This window comes from Tamandua tetradactyla, chromosome 21 (assembly GCF_023851605.1).
Source record: "Tamandua tetradactyla isolate mTamTet1 chromosome 21, mTamTet1.pri, whole genome shotgun sequence".
In the NCBI taxonomy this organism is placed as follows: Eukaryota; Metazoa; Chordata; class Mammalia; order Pilosa; family Myrmecophagidae; genus Tamandua; species Tamandua tetradactyla.
The window spans coordinates 13,958,680-13,982,599 of NC_135347.1; the positions used below are offsets into that span (position 1 = coordinate 13,958,680).

The 23,920-nt window shown below is 40.8% G+C and overlaps 1 long non-coding RNA gene across 1 annotated transcript; it reads left to right on the forward strand.

Moving 5' to 3' along the window:
* The first annotated feature begins 9,221 nt into the window (after positions 1 to 9,221).
* On the forward strand, positions 9,222 to 17,292 carry LOC143665283 (uncharacterized). Its single transcript, XR_013166834.1, has 3 exons — positions 9,222 to 9,245; positions 10,618 to 10,767; positions 16,896 to 17,292. It is a non-coding gene; the product is annotated as an uncharacterized LOC143665283 (long non-coding RNA).
* Positions 17,293 to 23,920: the final 6,628 nt, after the last annotated feature.

Consider the following 23,920-nt stretch of genomic DNA (forward strand, 5'->3'; position numbering starts at 1 on the left):
CGGGTTCCACTCCAGAACACTACATTTTAATTATCATGTCTTCCAAGTCTCCTCTGATTGTGATGGTTTCATGGTTTTCCCTTGTTTTTTTCGTGACTCTAACAGTCTGCAGGAGTACTGACCAGGTTTCCTGTTGAATGTCCACAATCTGGGTTCGTCTGATGCTTTTCACTTGGTTAACTGGGGTTATGAGGTTTTGGAAAGCTAGCACAGTGGTTAAGTGCCCTTCCTGTCACCTCATATCAGGGGGTACATGATATCCACAGGACACCACTTGTGTGTAACATTCATCACTTGATCATTGCCAGCAGAACCAGGTTTCTCCACTTAAAATTACTATTTTCCCCTTTCCATAATCTAGTCTTTGGAAACGAGTCCCTAAGTCTAGCCCACTCTGTGGGGAAGAGGGGCAGAAATTACCTTCTAGCTCCTGGAAGGAAGAGTATCTACATATAGTATTTGGGATTCTTGTGTAAGAAAGATTTCATACTGCCATTTTTATGAAATATTTTAAACAAGTAATATACCAAACTCCCAGATTTAGCAAAAGTTAACACTTTGCCAAATATACTTCATATCTTTATTTTAAAAATATTGCAGTCTCCTTTGCACTTCCCCATTATCCCATGCTTCCCTTCTTCCCTAGCAGGTAAAAATGAATCATGTTTTTACATACATGCTTTATCCATAGAAAATATCTTCCATAATTATATGTTTCATTGTGCATCTTGACTTTTCCATTCAATTTTGTTTTTGATATCTATCCAGACTGAAGAATGTATATAGGAAGACATTTTAATCTCACTTATAAGTTGCTTCCAAATTGCTGCGTAAATTGGGTTATTTGTGGAAAGGTTTCCTGTAGACAATTAACCTCACCCAGTGGTGTGCAAATTCTTATAAGTTTTAGTCTTGAGAAGTGAAAGACACCTTCTGGCCTTGACCTTAGATTGTGGGCTGGGGGGATTACACAGTGGTAAGAGAGGAGAGAGGAATGATTATCTTACGTGGTTGTCTCTTCGTTCTCTTTCTTCCATTATCCTTTCTATCCCAGCTACCTCTTCTACAATATGTATGTGTCTCCTGGCTCCCCACCTTTCTGGAGGTGAATTCTTAGAATAAGAACTTAATCAGTGAGGAAAGACACATCATCCCAAGGAGACAAGACTTGAAGGGACAATAACAGACTTTCAACATCTGAGCTACTAACATGAGTGTTGTACAACTCAAAAGTCATACAACCCAAACTAATGCATCATCTTTCCCCAGAAACCACTCTTCCATCAGTGTTCCTAATTTCAGTATCCATCCAGCTACCCAAGTCAGAAACCTGGAGTCTCTCTCTCCTCTCTCTCTCCTCCCACACTGAAACAAGGCCCTGGTCCTACTCTTCCTATCTCCAAAATATCTTAATCCTTCCATTCATCTCTAGCTCCATGCCATCACTCTCATCCCAGTTACATTAACATGAAAACCAACCCAAATTACTGTAACACATTCTCAACTTGCCTCCCTTCATCCTGTCTTGTCCCCTCCGATCTGTCCTCTATTCTGCAAGCTAGACAAGTCAAATTTTATCATTCCCTTAGTTACGCTTTCCCCACTGGCCTTTGGACAACATCTGGACTTGTAAGGGGTTTGACAAGGCCTCTGAATCTCTCTTTTGCTATGTCTCTCTAGCCTTATTTCCCAACCACTTTGCCTCAAACTCCATTACCAATAATAAACATTTTTCACTTTCCCAAATATACCTCACTTACCTCTCCTCTGAGGCCTTCACCCATGCTGTTCCCTCTGTTAGACTACATTCTTGTCCAACTTTAATCAGCTACCAGTATTCTGCTTAACTGCTCCTTTCTGCAAGAGAACTCTTTGATGCCTAGACTGGGTTAAGACTCCTGTCATATACCTTCCCTACTTCCCCTTTTGGAATGCTTATTATACTTTATTGTATGTTCTTCTATAATTATCTGTTTTTCCTACCAAACTGCAAGAATTAGGTCTTGTTCACTATTGTATCCTGAGCATAGCCCAACGTCTGGCACGTGGTAGGACTCAGTCAATGCTTGTGGAATAATGGAATGAATTTCTAGTTTCCCACCTACCTCAATGAACGACTCCTTAAGAATGGATAGTTCCCTGTTCCATGTAACCATCCGTCATTTTGCATCTGTCTCTCTGCCTATTTATATCATTGATGCCTGGAATTAATTGTCAGGTTTTGATATGTTTTTGGCCCGCTGACAAACAGTATCAAATACATCTTGAGTTTGACTGGGAGCTTCTGCCATCCAGAAACAGAAGAGCCTGAAAATTTTCAAATGGAAGTATCTTTATTTTATAATGCATTTTAATGCAGTTTGGAATTTACGTAGAGGGAAAGAAGACATTAATTATATTAAGTAAAATCAGCTTTTCTTAAGCAAATAGATTAGAAGCAGAACACATTGTCATCGCATTAATATTAATTTTAAGACATCAAAGGAACCACTTGTGAGACCTTCAGAGGCCACCATGAAAAGCTTCAGATGAGAAGGATCTCACTGGAACCCCTCTGACTGATGAGGCTGTGCCACAGCTTTGAAGATTTATGGAAAAGAGAATTTTATAATGGCTGTCGTAATAATCTTCCTAGGTGTTAGAAACGCTGACTTAGGGAAACCTGAGTCTATTGATTTTTTATTTAAATTCCTCATGCTGCAGGTAAAACCTAACTCCTTTTGTCTTTTTGCAGTATAGGAGGAAACAGAAGCTTAACAAGGTTAAATTACATGCTGTTCTAGTTTGCTAGCTGCCAGAATGCAACACACCAGAGACGGATTGGCTTTTAATAAAAGGGGATTTATTTTGTTGGTTCTTCAGAGGAAAGGCAGCTAACTTTCCACTGAGGTTCTTTCTTACGTGTCTGGGCCCTCAGTATTGGGATTTTTGACTGGTTTAATGATTCAGCAGCTAAGAAAAAGAGGTAGCTCCATCAGCTCCTGCTAAAACACACACGCACGCTTTCACATGTGCTTATACAACCTAAGAATTCTGTGCGTTCAATTTAGCTTTTCCAAGAATTTACATCCACTGTTTTAGAAAACCTTAAAATTTTTCTAATAAAATATTATTATATTTTACTCTTGCCCCCAAAGTCTTACTTTGTAACACTCCTATTTATATCACATAATTCTTAGATTTCTCTTTTTAATTACAGCTTATTGATTCTTCATATCCAAAGATTGTTTTTTACTATTATGCTTCAGATTTTAAACCATTCTTCCTCCGTGTTTTCCCTTTTTTGCATGTTTGCAGTTTTATTTGTTTCATATTTGATTTGATCATCTCTCTAATCTTGCATTAACATCTCTTAATACAGTTCATCTGTTTTTACATTCCTTCAAAGTTGCAAAAAAATCTATTCAGTTCATAAATGCTCCAAGTGCACCAAATTATTTCCTTAATTAAAAAATCAGCCAGAAATAGTAATTATTATAAGCTCTTCTATATGCTTATTCAACTTCAATATATTGAACACCTGTTTAACTTTATAACTGTAGAAACTATGTTTTATTTTTAAAAATAAAACAAAGCTCCGAAATGCATATAAGTATTATGAAGTGTCATTACGTACGTGGCATCTGGCCATTGTCAACAGTTCATTAATTAACAGGCATGGTTTTTATGAAATCACTAGATGTTTGCACGTTCATTAGCCAGAGGGATCGTGTGAAGAACTCTCAAATGAGCCAGGAGGATACGGGACTGTGTTTTCTGTTGTTGTCTTAGTCCACAGAGCCACACTCACTGTGGACTACCCCTTAGATGCTTTCTCCTTGAAGACCACATTTGATGTTCATCTTGATCAGATTTTACCTCTACATCAGGGTGGGGGAAGGGAGAATGGGCAACAGAAGTGCACTGACTTGCCCAGGAGGGCAGGCCACCCCCAAGCAGCCGTGCTTGCAAATGTGCATACTTGCTCCAGTGGTGTAGGTTAGAACCACCTAACGGGAGTTTGCTATAAGGAAGAAAACGTAAACTTCCTTCTAGCAATCTAGATGCTGGCGAATGTAAGGCCATTGTCATTTGTATCTTCATCCTTTTTTCTGAGAGGAAAATCCTGCCACGACGGATGACATTGTGACTTTGCAGATGGACTCATGCAGATATGAGGACGTTATTGAGAGGCCAGTGCCCTAATTTAGGAAGACTTAAGGGGACCTATAACAGGGCCTTCTGAGTACCTTGTTAGCACATGCACCCCAATTAGGAGCACCTGCTTGGTGCTGGCTGCCCGCCTGGATGTTCCGTGTGTCCACACAGGGAGGTGACAGGTGAACAAGGTCCCCCGAAGCACGTAGAAACTCCTCCTCTCCCAGACTTTTTCTGGCTGGTGAGTAGCAGAAAGCAGCCTGATTAATGCTGATGCAACCGAAGACTCTAGATTAGGAAACTAAACAAGTATCAGGAAGCCAAAATTTTTCTAAAGATTAAAGAGGCCCTACATGAACTGATGTTGAACTTGTGGGATATTTTGTTTTGGAAATCGAGGTGAAAAGTCTGATTTCTGAGGGCCAACTATGACTCAGCAAACAATCATGGGTACTAGATGGCAGAGGGGTGCACACCCTTCTCTGTGTCAAAGCAGCAGGTGGAAACAGCTGTTTTGCTATGCAAATGTATCTGGAATGGTCACAGCAGCAGAGAAGGAACCAGGCTGATGGCTATACTTGGACCAGGGACCAGGTAAAATTTTCTAGGAGTTAGCTATATTGCCAGCAATGTTTTTAGCACCAGATAAAGGAGCAACCAAGGCAATGTCAAGGTCTATCTGAAATAATTTGTTAAAAGCCATAAGACTGCTTATTCCACTATTGGGAAAATGGAAATATTCTTTATTTCATCACTTACTATAATCCACAAGGGGAGATTGCTGGATTCCCTAAGAGAATCTGCCATAATTCTCCACTTCTGTATCCAAAGAACAGGGAAACATTGGACAGCAGACTACATAGTACCTTGAAAAGTCATGGTTTTCAAACCTCCGACATGGCCACTAATCTCTTTTTATATATTTGTCTGGAAGTTCATTTCTTAGTCTATGCAGTTGTTTCCTGAGTCATTTTTAATGTAAAAATTTAACTACACTTATAGAATTTTTTCTTTGTCTCTTCCCATCTACTGAACATCATTGATTAGATCCCTGCCTTGGAATTAGAACACAGGGAGATGAGAGAGGAAAATAATAATATTGATTATCAGGTTTTTGGAAATGGCCAGATTTGCCCTAGCATTCATTATCCAACTCAGTCTTGATAATACTTTATTCTATCAGTTAGCTTTTTTGCATAACAAATTACCCCTACATTTATGGCTTAAAACAGCAGCTATTTATGAATCTAACAATTTTGTGGGTCAGCAATTCGGGCTGGTCTCAGTTGGGTGGTTCTTCTGGCCTCGACTGGGCTCATTCATAAGTCTCCTGGGTTGGCTGGGACGTGTAGGATGGCTTCAGCTTGGTTGGCTTGTCACTGTTCCGCATTGTCTCTTCATCTTCCAGCAGAATAGCCCAGGTTTGTGCACTTAGTGGCTAGGCAGGGATCTTAGAGAGAGAGCAGAAGTGCTCATGGATCTTCCAGGCCTAGCTTGGAACTGGCACAACATCACTTCCACCACATTCTATTGGTCAAAGCAAGTCACATGGCCAAACCAGATTCAAGTGCTAGTCCACATCTTTGTGAGTGCAAAGTCACATTGCTAAAGGCATGGGTACAGGGAACAGAAGAATTGTAGTCTTTTTTTGTTTTTTTGCCATATCATACCTACCCAATAAAGGGAATTTGGATCCAAATAATTTTAACATAGGTGAATTTTCATTGGAAGAAAACCGGGCTGATAAATTGCACAGATTTGTATTTTATTGGAAATAGTAGTAAGCGGTCATTCTTGCTAATATCAACACCCTGAAAACAGGAAAACACAGGGGCAAACTCTAATTTGCTAGCTTCCTAGATTTCATCCTCAGTAACCTCCCTTAATTCACTGACTGTTTTTTTGCAGTGGTTTTTGGAAATGCTCGTTGCAGGTTTTACCTTCTCTAGAAGGTTTAGTATGAAGGATGTTTATTAAAGAGTACACTTGGAATTAACAGTGTGGAAGAAAGAAGGACACAGAGGGAGAAGTTGAGTGGCAATGCAGACCCACAGTTTCAGTTGAGCCCGTGGAGAGCTCAGGATCCAAAATGGCCTGTCAGAGTTGTTCCAGGTTGGGACAATTATGACTGGGTCTTTATAATTAACTCATCCCCCATCCATCATTGGATGTGGGTAGCCTCTGTGCACGGCTTGATCTTGGGCATGGCAGCTTTCTGCAAATAAGAGTCCCTGAAGGTGCAAACAGATAAAGACAGTTCACTGACAGCAATTCTGGGGCTGAAGGCCCTTCCTTCCATATTTATCACAGTGCTATTAGAATGATGGTGAGGTTTTCGCTACATCAGTAGAAACTGACTTAACTTGCCAACAAAGTTGCATGGACACATATGTGATGGTATTTATTTACTGCATTGTTTTCCTCCAAGGGTTTCAAATAGCATCATGAAGGGTATCTGACTCATAGCATTATTATCTTCTTTTTTGCTGCTGAAACGGAAAAATATGTAGTGAGCTAACTGGGGAATGGCTCAGCGTCCTTCCAAGTCTGCTTTCATGACTATTTCAGGCCTCCTCCTTTTCCTAAAGCTCCTCTTGAAGCAGCACTGATTCAAGTACCCTACCCTCTGGCCAACAATTTTTGGACTGGTGGATAGGGATGAGGACTCTTTCTCCTTCATTTGCTTGGATTACGTGTTACCCACATCGCCAAGAGACAGTGAACTTGGGCTAAAAGAGGACAAAGCCCAGCAGGTGAACCCATCCCTAAGGCAGTCATATATATAAAAACCTGAGCTTAGCAAATGGATCTATTGGAACTGATTGTGTTGCAATCCTTTTTTTCTCTTTGCGAAACAATGACACGTTTCCATGGCAAATTTAGAATAGAATTTGATTACAAAAAAATATGATTTACATACAACTTTGCAATGATCTGGAATACTTACAGCTAGATTAGGAAAGCCTTAGTTGTACTTTCCATCTCTCTATGGAGCTGCCCTTTTTTTTCCTAATTTTTTTTTATTGTGAAATATAACATATAAACAAAAAAGCAATAAATTTCCAACAACATTTTACCAAGTAATTATAGAACAATTTTAAAGTTTTGTATGGGTTACAGTTCCACCATTTTTTTTGTTTTTCCTTCTACAGGTGCTCCAAGACACTGCAGACCAAGAGAAATATCAATATAATGATTCAGCAGTCATACTCATTTGTTGAATCCTATTTTCTCTGTTATACTCCTTCTTCTCTTTTTTTGGTGATAAATAACATGTACAAAACAATAAATTTCAAAGTATTTCACAACATTTAGTTGCAGAACAGATTTCAAAGATTGGTATGGGTTACAATTCCACAATTTCAGGATTTTACTTCTAGCTGCTCTAAGATACTGGAGACTAAAAGAAATATCAATACAATAATTCAGCAATCATACTCATTTATTAACCTTACCTTCTCTGTATAACTCCTCCATCACCTTTGATCTTTCTCCCACTCTTTAGGGGTATTTGGGCTTTGGCCATTCTAACTTTTTTATGTTGGAAGGGGCTGTCAATAATATGGGATAGGGGAATGGAACTAGTTGATGTTCTGGAGAGGCTGGGCCCTCTGCATTTCAGGACTTATCTGGTCCAAGGACCCATCAGGAGGTTGTAGGTTTCTGGAAAATTACCCTCATGCTTGGAACCTTTATACAATCGTATATATTGCCCTAGGTGTTCTTTAGGATTGGCTGGAATGGTTTTGGTTGGGGGTTGGTAAGTTAGGTAGCAATGTCTAACTGAAGCTTGCATAAGAGTGACCTCCAAAATAGCGTCTCAACTCTATTTCAACTTCTCAGCCACTGATACCAAATTTTGCTACACTTCTTTACCCCTTTTGGGTCAGGATGGCACTGTTAATCCTACAATTGGGGCTCCCTTTTTAAGGACCTTATAGTGGTCTTTATAAGAGTTTGACCTGCTAGTGATGGGAAGCAGTATTGCCTAATGGTAAAGAGCCCAGGTTTTGGAGTCACACAGACTTGCGGTGAAATTCTGATTCTGATGCTTTCTGCATGTGTTTTCTTAGGCAAGTCTGTCAGCTTCACAAGTCTCAGTTTCCTGTTCTCTACCATGGGGGGGTCACACTAGCTGCTGCCTTCTAGAACAACAGTAAGGATTCAATGAGGTGACACCTGCAAAGAGCCTGGCATAGGCCCTGATACACATTTAAGCTCCTCATTTAGGATTATAATGGCAATGATAGGCATTTGATCTTTGCCCCTGTCACATCCCCAAAGACACTCTTGTCCCCTTATAGTCAACTTAGTCTGCTAATTCTTAATTTTTCTGGTTCAGAAGATTTGAAGCAATAGGTAACAAACAGATGTGAAAGAACACAGGAGGGAAAAATTTATTTTAAAAAATATTTCCAAATTACAAATTCACCTTCAAAATAGCAAGAGAGCATAACCAAGATAACTTCTAGGGGGGTTGCTTTTTTTTTTCGGTGTGTTTTTCCTACATCTGTGTATGTCTGTATCTATACATACTCACATACAGAGGTGGGTATGTATACATGTATATCATAGGGAATTTTGTTCACAACTTTTGTTTGTTTGTTTATTTTGGGTGCATGGGCCAGGAATCAAACCTGGGTCTCCCACAAGGCAGGTAAGAATTCTACCACTGGGGGAGCTACATTTAAAGCCAGCTGTGGCTGTCCTGGTAATGCTGTTCCCTGGCACTGAGGGGGGACTCTGAGTGGTTTTAAACCAGACCAGCAATGGTGGTTGGTGTCTGCAAGTAGACCAAAGAGAGCAGAGGACGGCACATGTTCATTGTTGCTGACACCATGAAAGTGAGTCACTAGGGTTTGGGAATACAGGAAGAAAATGGCAACAGCAGGGGAGAAGCAGAACCTGGGTCCAAGGTGTATGGGCATGAGGGAAGCACACAAAGCCACAAGCTTCTCACTGTCAGACCTGCCCATGTCCAGCCAGCAGTGACTGAGCGAAAGGGCTGACGATGCACAAGGCGAATTGAGAAAAGTTCCTACATAAACCTCAGCTGTTCTACAATCAGGTTTAACCTTGGTCCACTCTGGAACAAGGCTTCCCAAAAGGTTGGTTTGCTCTTATTTGCCTTGCTACAATGCTTTGTCTTAGAGAGGAACGCTGCTAAATTTACAAACGACAAATATAAAGATACTTATTTTCAAATCATGTGCTATGACACTCTATTGTGGAAGAAAGGTACACCATATTTGGCAGTAGTGATGTATTAGTTCACTTCTAACTTCAGTAAACTTTTATTTAGTTAGCATATAGGGGGCTGGTGTGTTCGGATTAATCACGCTGTGTTACTGAGCTGTTTATTGCCGCCAAGCTCAGGTTACCAGCTTTCAAAGAACTAGAATTCAACAAAATGCCTAACACTGACGTTATTAAAATTAGCTTACTCTTTCTTTGGCAATTCAGAACTTTTTGATCCTTTAGGATTTCTTTATTGTCTTCATCATTGTGCAATTCTGCAGGTTTAGAAGCCATAGGTAACTGGGTCAACATATGCTGTCTTATGGATCCATCCCTAGTGTCTTATTCTAGACTTCTGTGCTACCTTCTCATAAAAGTACATGTTTAGAAGCTATTTCTGGTGTTTTTGGCCTTCTACTTACCTAGGTTCAGAGTTAATAGGATTATCCTATTAAGTAGCACTCAAATTCATGCTATTCCTGAGACATGTCTACAGTGGACCTGAACCCCTGTTCCTACTGGAACAGAAACAGTAGGCAGAACTCTTGTCGAGTGGAAAGGTTGATGGGAAATGCTTTGCCTGGAGATCCCAGACTCTCATATTCTCACCAGGCTTGGCGCCAAAATCGCTGAACTTAAGTATGGGCTGCCTGGTGCTTTAGTCTGATTCTGATAGCCCTGTTATGAAATTGGCCTGAGGACTTTTTTTTTTTAAGTCATCAAAGAAAATATCGATCACTTTTCAACTGATTAGGCCAAACACAGATATGACCTATAATTCTAAGGTCCACAGCATCAAATCAGTTTTGTTGTTTTTCTCCTGTTGTTTTATTCCTATTTAAAAGGAGTGATAACAGAAGCACGGCTCTTTCCACTAGAAGGGCCCGCCTGATCCGGCAAGGGAGAAACAAGTCTCTCAGCGTGACAGGGAGTTACTGAAGGTGCACTTGCAAGGAACTGGAAGAATTTTCCCCAAACCAGTTCAAAGTGGCGATGTGAGTTAGAGTCTTTATAGGTAAAGGAAAGTGGGTAGGGATCAAAAACTAAGTAATGTCCACACGATTCACTCCTGTAAGGTCAGTGATGACATTGGATCATTGCGAGGAGTGCACAAGCAAGTTTCTCAATCCTGTGTTGTCTCAAGCATGTCTTGTTGCTCCAGATTCAGTGATAGCTTGAGATATTGATGTACAAATTCTTAGGTGCAAGGTGTTCATGACTGTTTTTTTTTTTTTTTTTTAGCTGACCCTCAGGAATGTCAAACTTTCGTTTTTTGAGGAGGAAGTCACTGATTCACTGGGCCACAGGGTGTTCTTGAAGCTGTTGTGTTATCTTATTCCTGTAAGCAGAACTGAGAAGGTCTGTTTAATGTCCTGGAACTAAGTACAAAGGGTAAGCTGCTAAGCTCAACTATGGTAGGCATATTTTCTAACTATCAGGAGGAAAAAAGTCTCACTGGTTTTTGTTTTTTTTTTTTAAACATTTTTATTATGAAATATATATACAAAAAAGCAATACATTTCAAAGTACATTGTAACAAGTGGTTATAGAACAGATTTCAAAGTTTGTATGGGTTACAGATCTTCAAGTTCAGGTTCTTCCTTCTAGTTGCTGCAGACTAAAGACCCTGGAGACTAAAGTGAAATCTCAATATAATGGTCCAGTAGTCATATTCATTTGTTACATCTTATCTTCTCTTTTATAGTTCTACCTTCTCCTTTGATCATTCTTTTTTTTTTTTTTAACTTTTTTTATTGTGTAGTGTAACATATATACAAAGCAAAGAAATAAAAACTCAATAGTTCTCAAAGCACTCTTTAACAAGTAGTGACAGGACAGATCCCAGAGTTTGTCATGGGCTACCAGACGATCCTCTCAGATTTTTCCTTGTAGCTGCTCCAGAAAATAGGAGGCTAGAAGGCTTAATTTATAATCACCGCAATTGACTTCTTTTCTTTCTTTTTTGTGAAAAATAACATATATACAAAAAAGCAATACATTTCAAAGCACAGAATCATAATTAGTTGTAGAAGATATTTCAGAGTTTGACATGGGTTATAATTCCACAATTTTAGGTTTTTTACTTCTAGCTGCTCTAAGATCCTGGAGACTAAAAGAGCTATCAATTTAATGATTCAGCATTCATATTTATTTGTTAAATTCGGTCTTCTCTATATAACTCTACTATCACCTTTGATCTTTCTATCCCTCTCTTTAGGGGTGTTTGGGCTATGGCCATTCGAACTTTTTCGTGTTGAAAGGGTCTGTCACTAATATGGGGTGGAGAGATGGAACTAGCTGATGTTCTGGAGAGGCTGCGCTCTCTCAGTTTCAGGACATTTCTCATGCAGGGACCCATCTGGAGGTTGTAGGTTTCTGGACAATAACACTAGTGCACGGCACCCTTGTGGACTCTTATATATTGTCCTAGGTGTTCTTTAGGATTGGCTGGAATGGTCCTGGTTGGGGGTTGGCAGGTTATGATAGGTAGAAATGTTTAACTGAAGCTTGTGTAAGCGCAACCTCCAGGGTAGCCTCTCGACTCTGCTTGAAATCTCTCTGCCATTCATACTTTATTGGTTACACTTTTTCCCCCCTTTTGGTTTCACTGTTCTCGCTCCTACAGTGCATAAAATTTGACTTTAAAAGTAATGAGCCTGATTGCTTTGGATGGTTGCTAAATGGACCAATTTCAAGTGGGGGTCCAAGAAGGATGTTAAATATCAAACCAAGTGGGCAGTTAAACCTTTAACAATGTGTAGGTTCCTAAGATAAGCATTAAAGAGCAACATCCCTATAATTGGACCCGGATTGTTAGGTAAGCTGGCCAAACTGCTCCCTGGCAAAGACCAATAGGACCAAACCTGTAGCACCTTTCCTTGGTTCCCATCCTATCTCCTGAACGTTTCCTCTTGTCCTATCGGTCACTCCTCTAATTGCTGACCTTTCTGGCATCTTAGCTTTTACTTCTCCTGCTGTCTATGGCCTTACGGACCCTTGTCTTTCAGTTCCTGATGCTTGATGCTTTTCCTGTGAGGTGCCCATGGTTCCTCTCCTGGGCTCTGGTTACACTTCCTCCTTTGGTTATAATATTGCTCCCTGCTACTCTTGGTAACACTGACATCCAGTCTTGTGTGGACCCTGAGCCTTTGTCCCAATGCTAGTGCATTTCAGGGATGCTCTTGGCCAAAGAAAACACATAATAATAAACTTGTTTCACCACAAACACCTTTTAATGGCTTCTGAACAGCTTTAACCAGTTCTGTATGATGATTATTCTTAACTTAGTAGGTTTGACATTTCTCAAATATTGAATGATTGGCAGATATATATTGAATAACTATGAGGCGTTCAGTTCTAGACTTGGTATTCAGAAGTTACCTACATCATCAGTCTTGAAGAGGAGGTAAGGGTGATTCAGCTATGAGATCTGTCTCTTCATAGCTGGGAGAGTTGATGGCACGTATATCCGTGGTTGGCCGAGAGACTATTTTCCCTCCTTAGTCCACATGGATACTTCCTGAAGCTCCAGGCTGAGTCAAAGAGAGGTGACCAGCCCAGATAGACCATTCCTTCATAACACACATGCACATTGCCAAATACAAGACGAGAAGTAGAACTTTGGGTATGATATGCTTATGCTAGCTGTTAAAACACAAAGGAGAAATTATGCACACATACACACACATATTACTTCTGGAAGGACAAGAAAGATATAACATCAACTCCCTCTGAGGGAGGGATCTGGGTGGTTGGGAGTCATAGATAGAAGGGAAATTTTTCACCGTATACCCCCTTGCAACTTTGAGTTTTGAATCATGTGAATGTTTTAGCTATTAGGAAAAACAAGCAAATAAAATCTATTTTTAAATCTGAAGTTCTCAAAAAGCAGGGCTGGGGAGTGGTAGAGTAGAAGGAACTATAATCCCTTGCTGTAACCTATAATTTTAAGCAAACGGATGAGAGATACACAAGTGTAGATACAAAAAGTGAACCCCAAGGAAATAATAAACCAAGGAAGCAAAACCCAGCCTCACAGAATTATGTCTTGTTGTTTTCCTTTGAAAAAAATATACCAAGACACTCTCAGCAATGTGCATGTACCCAGGGCCCTTTGGTCCATGGCTGGGAAGCAGACAAACAGGCTGATGACAGGCCAGGGAGAGATGCTACAGGGAAGTGTCTGGAAAGCTCTTGTGAACCCAAATGGTTTAGCCAGCAGAGATAGCCAGCTGCATTCGATTCTGCATAAATGCATGCTGTGGGTTTCATGTGGAGCTACTGCCAGTTGGGGATTTGAAAACTCACAAATAGTTTAATTTTATGGAGCTCATTTGAATTTCAGGCAGGAAGATATTGGATTTTGATGGTATCCTGTCGCACCATCTATCTTAATGAAATTCAGTTCTCCTCAAAACAGAATAAATCTATGTTTCCTGGTATAAACAATATGTACACAGAAAGTGCTTTGCAATATCAGTTAAGGCTGTGTCTGCAATCTGCTCTTTATGCTGTCATTCCTTTTTCTCAATGACAAATGAACTTAATACTTAAGCTACAACAGAGCTTGCGCCACCCACAATTTACCAACTACTCAGGCGGTTGTTAATTTGCAAAGCAACCGCAACAGGCCATCAGTACTGAAACTTTTCAGAGCTATTCACAAATGTTAAAATGTTTAATTTAGTTAGTAAGCAATTATTGAATGACAGCTTTGTAGTGGCATCTAGGCAGTCTTTAAAATGTTTCCTTTAGGAAAGCAAAACATGCATAAGATTTTCTCTCTTGGTAGTTGTCTTTGCTTCCTGGGGCTACTGCTACAAAGAAACACAAACTAGATGATTTCAAAGAACAGAGGGCAGTGCAATGGTGGCTCAGTGGCAGAATTCTCACCTGCCATGCCAGAGACCTGGGTTCGGTTTCCCGTGCCTGCCCATGTTAAAAAAAAAAAGAAAAGATTAAAAAAACAGAAATCTGTTGTTTCACAGTTCTGAAGGGTAGAAATCCAAAATCAGTAGGGGAGAATCCTTCCTTGCCTTTTCCTAGCTCCTGGTGGTTTGCTGGAAATCCTTGGGCTTCGGTCTCTGGCTCAGTCATCCCATGGAATTTTCCCCTGTGTCTCTCTGTGCCCACTTATCCCTTTCTAATGAGGACACCGGTCAGATTGGATCGGGGCCCACTCTAATCCAGTTTGGCCTCATCTTAACTAATAACATCTCCAAAGGCCCCATCTCCAAATAAGGTCACCATCACAGGATCCAGGAGGTTAGGACTTCAATGTGTGTGTTTAGCTGCCAACTCATTTTCTTAGTCTCAGAGCTTCAACAATTTACACGGATTACTTCATTACTATCTTCACAACTACCACTTAGGCTATCATTATTCTGTTTTATGGGTGAAGAAACTGGGACACAGAGAGGTTAAGTCATTTGCCCAAAGTCACATGGTTAGTCAGTCATCAAACCCAACCAGCATGACTCCAGGACTTGCCTTCTAGCCACGGTGCTATACTGCTGCTCAAAATAAAAGTATTTTGTTCTATGGGGTCATTTTATACTTCCTGTGTTTAATGGTAAAGTGTGGACTTCAGTTACATTTTAATATTAGAAGAAAAGAAAACTGGAGTAAATGCAGGGCAGCTGTATTCAGTTGTGCAAGAGAGCACTGCCCAAGCCTTTGGGGCTCCATCCACTTGAGGGCTCCACAGAGGGCACCTCTTAGAGCTGCCCAGGTACATGCACAGCCCGGCCATGCCCCAGGTAACCTGAAGGATTGATGAGCTGGGTAAAGGTATCTTTACCACATGGGATATTATCTTCTGGATGACTCCAGTAAGGTCACAAAAATAGATTATAGAAAAAGAAAAAAAGTGTGTGTGTGGGGGGGGATTATGTAAGCCATTAAAAGACCAGTGTAGAGGCAAGTAGAAGTTTTTCTTCTTACACAATGGATACTATACTGTTGTGAAAATCAGAATAGTCTAGGACTAGCTTAAGATATTTTTTTTCCTGAGAAATGTAAAAGTAAAATGAAGCATCCTTGTACTTAAAATCCACTCCTTCTAGAAACGGGCCGACATCTGTGGTACTTGCCCAGGACTCCTCTCCCCCTTTATTCAGAACCTGTGCTCAGACTCAGGGCCCGCGCGGGATTGTGCAGCCAATTGGTTGAAAGCAGGTTTGCGTGATGATGTCTATCAAACAAGCAGCAGAGCCTGCTGAGGTCTTTTATCTCCTTGAAGCTTCATGGCAGATAGGAAACTTTAGTCAACTGAAAACAGCTTGGCTTTTCTTGATAGGGCTCACACAACAATTGATAGGCAAAAAGATAGTTCAACTTCTCCTGGGGATACCACGGCAATCCTCAATTGCCCCTTCTTCCATGAGGTGGGCCTGGCAAGGCCACTGGCTGCCCTCACAGCTCAGCCTGTGCTTGGCTGTCTGGGCTGCAGGCTCTGTGCGAGATGCCCCGTGCTCCACATAACCCCAGGGCCAGGCCCAACGAACTCTGCAGTGTCTTCCATGTGCCAGGCTGATCAGGTGGGCCCACTCCGAGGAAGTCACAGAGTGGGCACTGGGCCTCTCCCCTGGCCCTCAAGGGTCATGCTCAGCTTTGGGGATTTGGGGAAGGCTGTGTCAGCCTGGATTTTACCATTTTAGTTATTTATTTATTTCCGGGGGGGTGGGGGGGGGTGGTCCATGGTCTGGGACTCGAAGCTGGGTCTCCCGCATGGAAGGTGGGCATTCTACCACTGATCCACCGATGCACCTCCAGCCTGAATTTTCATCAGCTCTCCTTGGAGGAGTTTTGCATCTTCTCATGTAAAGAACAGAGACAGGATAAAGAGGAGTCCAGAATGAGGAGAAAAAGAAAGGACCAGAGGATCCAGGGCTCTGCATGGAAGCCAGTCTCCCCCAGGCTGTGGAGTGTGGGGTACATGTCACCAGCTGTGCAGGCCTAGGGGAAGGAAGCAGCTCTAACTGCCTGTAGTCTTAACCCAGCCTCCCCTCCACAGGCTTGGGCTCCTGTTCTCCAATCTTCCCAAAGGGAAAAGGACCCCTCAGGTCTTGAAGCAGACCTTCAGGTCACTGAGGGAAGAGAACATCTAAAAACCTCCAAGGAGTTGGGGGAGAACATGGGGTAGCTACCAATCCAGGGGTGAGCAGAAAGTGGCTGTTCTTTGGAGCGCTTTGGTCCCAGCCTAATTGGACTAAAATTCGGAGAGCAAAAGTCTTATTCAAATGGGAGATCAGACTTATGATGGAGAACCCCAGGCATGAAGTTTGGGAGAAAAGACCTATGTTTCTTGTCCTGTACCCAACCCTCCATCCTCTTTCCCACCACCATCCTAGGCTGAGGCCATGCCTGGGTGAGATGGAAAGTCAAAGCTCTTTGCAAGGAGTCAAAGCTCTTTGCAAGAAAAGAATTGAGGAAATGGTGACCTGGACATCAGAGGTGCCTTCTCCTCTGGTCTAACTAAAACAATAACAGCCTCCCTTCTTCTTTCTCTTTGCTTACAGACTGACTGTCCTGTAAGATAGTGTTTTCCTTCTGTGACAAGCCTCCTACTTATCACTGCCATCCAGGCAACCCTTTCATCACCCACTCATCTGGAGGAGACTATTTTTGTGCCTAGCGCTCTTATTGGAAAGGGCTGTGCTTCAGTGTCTGCAGCGCAGTTGGAAAGAAATCAAACAAAAAAAAAATCCAGTCCTCTGCCTCTGTGAAGAGCATGGAGAAATAAAAGCAACAACATATGTAGCCAGCTCACATTCTGTGATGAGGGAAAAGGAGAGGGAGGAAGGGCAAGAGGGCTGACGTCATGGCAACAATTGTTTTCTCTTCTCAGTATTTGGTCTGGAACTCACCATCTTCCATACACCCAGTTCTGCCCTCCAGAAACAGGTGCAGAGACCTTGAATAAAATATACTGTAAGCAAATGGGCTGTCTCTTTTTCTCTTTGATGAAGTTATAAAATTGTCTTTGCAGGCCAGTTATGTCTAGAGAAATCTCTAGACGAGCTGTATTTGTTTTAAGAGGGACAAAATTGACACCATGAGAAATAAAGCAGTCTGAAATTTCCTGAAATGAAAAATAACAGAAATATTATCTTTGTTGTTAAGATCGAAATAAATGGGAAGAAAGATGGCACTATGCTTTGAAGAGGGAACTGCAGATTTTCAAAATGTGCTGGGAAGCAGGCAATGCTGTCTCTGAACGTAGGAGAATATGCTTGTGAGATTCTCAGCACAGAAACACTTTTCAGTGCGAAAAGCATGTAATGTAAGGCACCTGAGAATGAAGTAAGCAAAAAGTCATGGAGACCTCTCCCAATTACTGTCCCTGTAAATACTTCAAAATAATGTTCTGAGCAGAAGCATCCTCCCTTCTGCGACCCCGCTCTTCATCGTGGGACATCTAAACCAGTGCCCATGGAAAGTTCAGAATGAGCTATCACCTTCCAAAACAAGTGTCCTCCAGCCCTGGCAAACTCCCACTGTCCTGAGTCTATTGACATCAACTCCCCCACACCACACTCTGCCCAGGCAAGGAAAAGGAAAGAGCATGTGACAGCAGCAGCAGTGAAAGCAACTCTGATTTCAGCCCTTTTGGACTACCCAGTGATGCAGATGCCCTGCCTGGATAATCATCAGTGGGTGAAACCACTAGACACAAGGTTGATGGGAAATTCCACAAAGGAAGGATAGAGATGGCCTACCTAAAACTCAGCATCTCTAGGGCAGGAAAACCAGATGTCCAGCGTCTCCCGATGTGATGCACTAGAAAATGCACAGCATAGACTATGAAGTGTTCTTTGTGTATGTGTGTGTGTTTAAATATTTTTATTGAGAAATCTTCACACACATACATTCCATACATGGTGTACAATCAATGGCTCACAAAATCATCACATAGTTGTACACTCTTCTCCATGATCAGTTTTAGAACATTTGTATCACTCCAGAAAAGGAAATAGAAAAAAAACTCATGCATCCCATAACCCTTACCTCTCCGCCTCATCGACCACTTGTATTTCAATCTACCCAATTTATTTTACCCTTATCTGCCCTATTATTTATTTTTATAACCATATATACATATATATATATATATTTTTTTTTTTTTTTTTTTGCATGGGCAGGCACCAGGAATTGAACCTGGGTCTCTAGCATGGCAGGTGAGAATTCTGCCACTGAGCCTCTGTCTTACTCCCCTTATCCATATTTTTTTTACTCATCTATCCATACCCTGGATAAAAGGAGCACACACAAGATTTTCCCAATCACACAGTCACATTGTAAAAGCTATTTAGTTATACCATTGTCTTCAGGAATCAAGACTACTGGAGCACAGTTCAACGGTTTCAGGTACTTCCCTCCAGCCACTGCAGTACACCATAAACTAAAAAGAGATATCTATATAATGTACAAGAATAACCTCCAGGATAACCTCTCGACTCTGTTTGAAATCTTTCAGCCACAGAAACTTTATTTTGTCTCATTTCTCTCTTCCCCCTTTTGGTTGAGCAGGTTTTCTCAGTCCCTTGATGCTGAGTCCTGGCTCCTCCCAGGATATCTGTCCCATGTTGCCATGGAGATTTACAGTCCTGGGAGTCATGTTCCATGTACAGTGAGCTCACCTGCCAAGTTGGCTTAGAGAGAGTGTTGGCATGTTTTTTAGGTTGATTTTTTTTTTTAAGTTTCCACACAGATGAGTTCTTTTCACCTTTCTGTGAGGCATGTGTGTACTTCCAGATGAAGTCACAAAGGCCGTTGTCTGATTAAGACATGGAACTGGCGCAGGAGCCCAGGTGTTCATGTGGGACAATTCACATGGCCTCCAGAACAGACCAAGTTATAGGGGATCCATTGAGCCTACGGCATCTGGAACCTCTATCAAGTATTCTTGCCAAAAAAGTTTAGCCTAAATCTAATCAATCCTCTTGATCTAACTCCAAGTTTATAGGAAATAGATGGGATAGAGAGCAAAGTTAAATGACCTCACCAGGAAGCAAACAGGAAGTGAACATTCTACGAGACTATTGTCCTTTTTTTTTTTTAACTGCATCATTGAGATTAAAAAGTAAGAAGACAGAGAAGGAAAAAGAGGAAGAGAAAAAAAGAAGGATCTGGTCTATATTAAAAGATACTTAGGCGGGGTGTAAGGGTAGTTTGGTGGTAGAATTCTTGCCTGCCATGCAGGAGACTCAGGTTCGATTCCTGGCCCATCCACTGCCCAAAAAACAAACAAAAATTTAACAAATGGTGCTGCAATAATGGGATATCACATGGAAAAAGAATGAAATGTGACCCTTGCCATACAGCTCACAAAACAAACAAACAAACAAAAAGGATGCTTAGGACATAATTAGCAAATGCAATGCATGGACTTTACTTGAATTCTGATTACTACAAACTGACTGCAAAAAAAAAAAAGAAAACAAAGAAAGAAACAAGAGAAGAGGCAATCAAGGAAACTTGTATATGGACTGCTATTAGACAATACCAAGCAATTATTCTTAACTTGCTAGTTATGATATTGGCATTGCCATTATGTAAGTAAATGTCCATAGTTTTTTAAAGATGTATATTGAAATTTTAAGGATTAAATTAGACGATGCTTGATAGTTTCAGAAAAAAAGTCTAACTACTACTTCAGCCTAAGAGGCACCCCCAGTGAACCCCTTTTGTTGTTCAGATGTGGCCTCTCTTTCTAAGCCAACTTGGCGGGTGTACTCACTGCCCTCCCCCCTACATTGGACATGACTCCCAGGGGTGTAAAACTCCTTGGCAACATGGGACAGAAATCCTGGGATGAGCTAGCACCTGGCATCAAGGGATTGAGAAAGCCTTCTTGACCAAAAGGAGAAAGAGAGAAGTGAGATAAAAATAAAGATTCAGTGGCTGAGAGATTTCAGAGATAAGAGGTTATTCTAGAGGTTTTTCTCATGCATTATATAGATATTCCTTTTTAGTTTATGGTGTATTTGAGTGTCTGGAGGGAAGTACCTGAAACTGTTGAGCTGTTTTTCAGTAGCCTTGATTCTTGTAGACAATTGTATAAAGATGTAACTTTTACAATGTGACCATGTGATTGTGAAAACCTTGTGTCTGATGCTCCTTTTATCCAGGGTACAGATAGATGAGTAAAAAAATATAGATAAGAAATAAATTAATACGGGAGACTATATATATATACACACACACACATATATATATATAAACTAGTAACTTAATAAATTCCCCTTTTTAAAAGCTATTCCATTTCTGATATATCACATTCTGGCAGCTAATAACCCAGGACATCTGTCGAAAAAAATGAAAAAAAAAAAGAAATCATCTGTGTGTAACAAGAAGTCAAGCATTCATGTATTAGGACTAAACCATAAAAAAAAGGCGGCTAGAAAGAGGAAAAGCATTGTTTGGAATCCTAAGAGATTCCTTTATGAATGATTTCTTGTACATGAACATACATTATTTACCAGTAAAACAAACTTGCTCTGTGAAACAGGTTAGGCCTGTTACCACTCACTTAGGAAAAGTTGAATAAGCATTTTTCTAAATAACTAGAAATAAGTCTGTTCTTTCTCCACTTCTCAAAATAATCAAAACCAAAAGAACTTCTTTATGACAGAGAAGACAGAAGGCTTACATAAGAAGAAATATTAATGGCTTTTGAAAAATATAGTTTCTTGGAAAATCCACTGATTCCTAAGAAGCTTCAGGAATGTTAACTTCAGATTTGCTGCTTGGAACCAAAGGGGCTGGATCTTCGTGGTGCCCAGGCTTTCTCTAAGATAATAGCCTCAAAGCATCCCTGGGGAGCTTTTAGAAATGCAAATTCTTGGGTCCCACTCTAGACCTACAAAATCAGAAACGCTTGGGTGGGACCAGCAATCTTGTTTTAACATGTTTTCCAGGTGATTCTACCCACTAAAGATGAGAACAACTAATCAGAAAACAGCAAGGGAAGTGTTAAGAAGGTACATTAATTCTGCCATCCCAAGATCATTTAGTGCAGTGCAGAAGTCTGACACTAAATGACCCTTTGCTGTTTTACTAAATGAGGGGAGTTTATCCAGTGCTAACATCTCACATCCCACCCCCCACCCCCCGCCCCGCGAACATATCTTAGCTCTAAAGCTATTGCACGGAAATGTGGATTAACAATTCTCTTTTAATTCAGACTTGGCCAGGAGATTAATGTGTTCAAAGGGTTTTAAATCTGGTTGCCAATTTGCATCCATTTAACATGGAACCATCTTATTCATTAGGCAAGGCTCAGCCCCTGATTTGAATGGCTCATTAAGAACATCATCCTACAAGTATAATCAGCTGCACAGTATTTGTCCTCCATCTTCTCTGTCCTCAGTAGACTGAAATCAATCCCCTCTTTGGCAGGCCCTCCACTCAGGCATTTTAATTTGTTCAACTAATTGGTTTATGTATAAATTGGAATCAGAGGCAAAGAAATTAGCAGAAATTTGTGCTTACATCTGAAAATTTTCTCTTCCTTGATATCTGGAAGAGGTGAGAAAACTTTGTTCTGCAAGAAAAGTATCATAATGTGCAAAGAGTTTAGAAATATAGTTGGAAAATATAGTTGTGCTTCTAAAACAATCATTTGAATGCTAACCACTGAGTGAAAGCAGAAAAAGGAACGTCACACAATGATTCTACAGACACACAAAGCCAACTGACCAGGTTGAGGTGGAGATGCCGGAGGGTCCAAGGAAGGGTTTTCATTTTCCCACCCCCCACCTTGGAGAAAAATCAACTTGAACCAAACTCTAGTTTGAAAGCATTTTTGACTATGTGAATCTAGTCTCCTTAGAACCACAACTGCTTACTGCCTTGGAGGTGTGTGTTTAAATTTCTAAAAGTGGAAGCTGTTTTCATCGTAAATAACATTTCACAGGAAATGAAGGAAAGCGCCTTGATGTTAAAATCTGTCAGTGCAAATTCAAATCTCAGTCTAATGTGTCTGTCTGTTTGCACTCGCAGCTTCCATTTCCCCATTTATGAAATGAGAATATTAAGTAATAAACCTAGTTTGCAAAGTTTGTGTAAGATTATATACACACACATTCTATGCTGCTATGAAGTGTATTTTTGTATACACCATTTGGCCCATTTGTAATCGGTAAATAGAGGAACAGTGGAGGTATAATCTGGAAGTCCTGTTGGATGTCTCCAGCATGTTAATAATTTGTGTTGGTCAGAAGGAGAGACACCTAAAGAGATGTGGATGCACTCCAATACAGGTGTCAGGGTTGCCGGCAAAAGCACAACCCACACACACTCTAATGGGAAGATGTTTTTCTCACATACAGAAGAAGCAGAGCAAGGGCAGCTTCACTAGTGGGAGTCAGTTCCCCATAGCCATCAGGTCTCAATCTGTGAACCATGATCGGAGATGTTCTATGTGCAGCACCGCCCTGTGTTTGCGTGCTGCCATGGTGAAGGCACCCCACTTCCTTCTGGGCACGGACAGCTATAACACGGCGTGAGCTGGATGTCGTAAAGCATGCCCACCAGGGTCATATTGTCGCTGGTGAATATTTGCATATGCTTGGGATGATAGGGGAAAGAATACGCAGGCAATCCTCTTTATCTACTGGGCGATTGTGGTTTATCCTGACAGGCTGACATACCTGGTGCTGAGCACAGAATGCATCTGTGGGCCCCAGGGAAAGGCAGCAAGTCACGCTAGGACTGACCCATGCCGCAATGAGCTCTACAGCGGGTCACAGAGAATATTGGTGTAGCCGAACACAGCAGCTGTGAGAAATATAGTACTGTACACGACATCCATTCATTCACCCTTTATTATTATTTGTTTGTCTCAGTTTGGCACCCTACTTTGTCCTGAAAAGTGTTTATTGTATGGTTTTCCCCAATCTTTATGCCTTATGCCCTTACAATCATAACCCACTCTTTTATATCCATTCCATCAAGGTGCATACCCTTTTTTTTTTTTTTTGACTTTTTTTATTGTATAGTATAACATATATACAAAGCAAAGAAATAAAAACACTCTTCAAAAAGTAGTGGCAGGACAGGTCCCAGAGTTTGTCATGGACTACCATATGATCCTCTCATATTTTTCCTTCTAGCTGCTCCAAAATATAGGAGGCTAGAGGGCTTAAATATTTTTTTATCATTACCATCTACTTTTTTTCCTTCTTTTTTTTTTTGTGAAAATAACATATATACAAAAAAGCTATAAGTTTCAAAGCACAGCACCACAATTAGTTGTAAAACATATTTCAGAATTTGACATGGGTTGCAATTTCACAATTTTAGGTTTTTACTTCTAGCTGTTGTAAAATGCTGGAGACTAAAAGAGCTATCAATTTAATGATTCAGCATTCATATTCATTTATTAAATCCTATCTTCTATGTATAACTCTACCATCACCTTTGATCTTTCCATCCCTCTCTTTAGGGGTGTTTGGGCTACGCATTTCTAAATTTCTCATATTGGAAGGGTCTGTCATGAATATGGGGTAGGGAGGTGGAACTATCTGATGTTCTGGAGAGG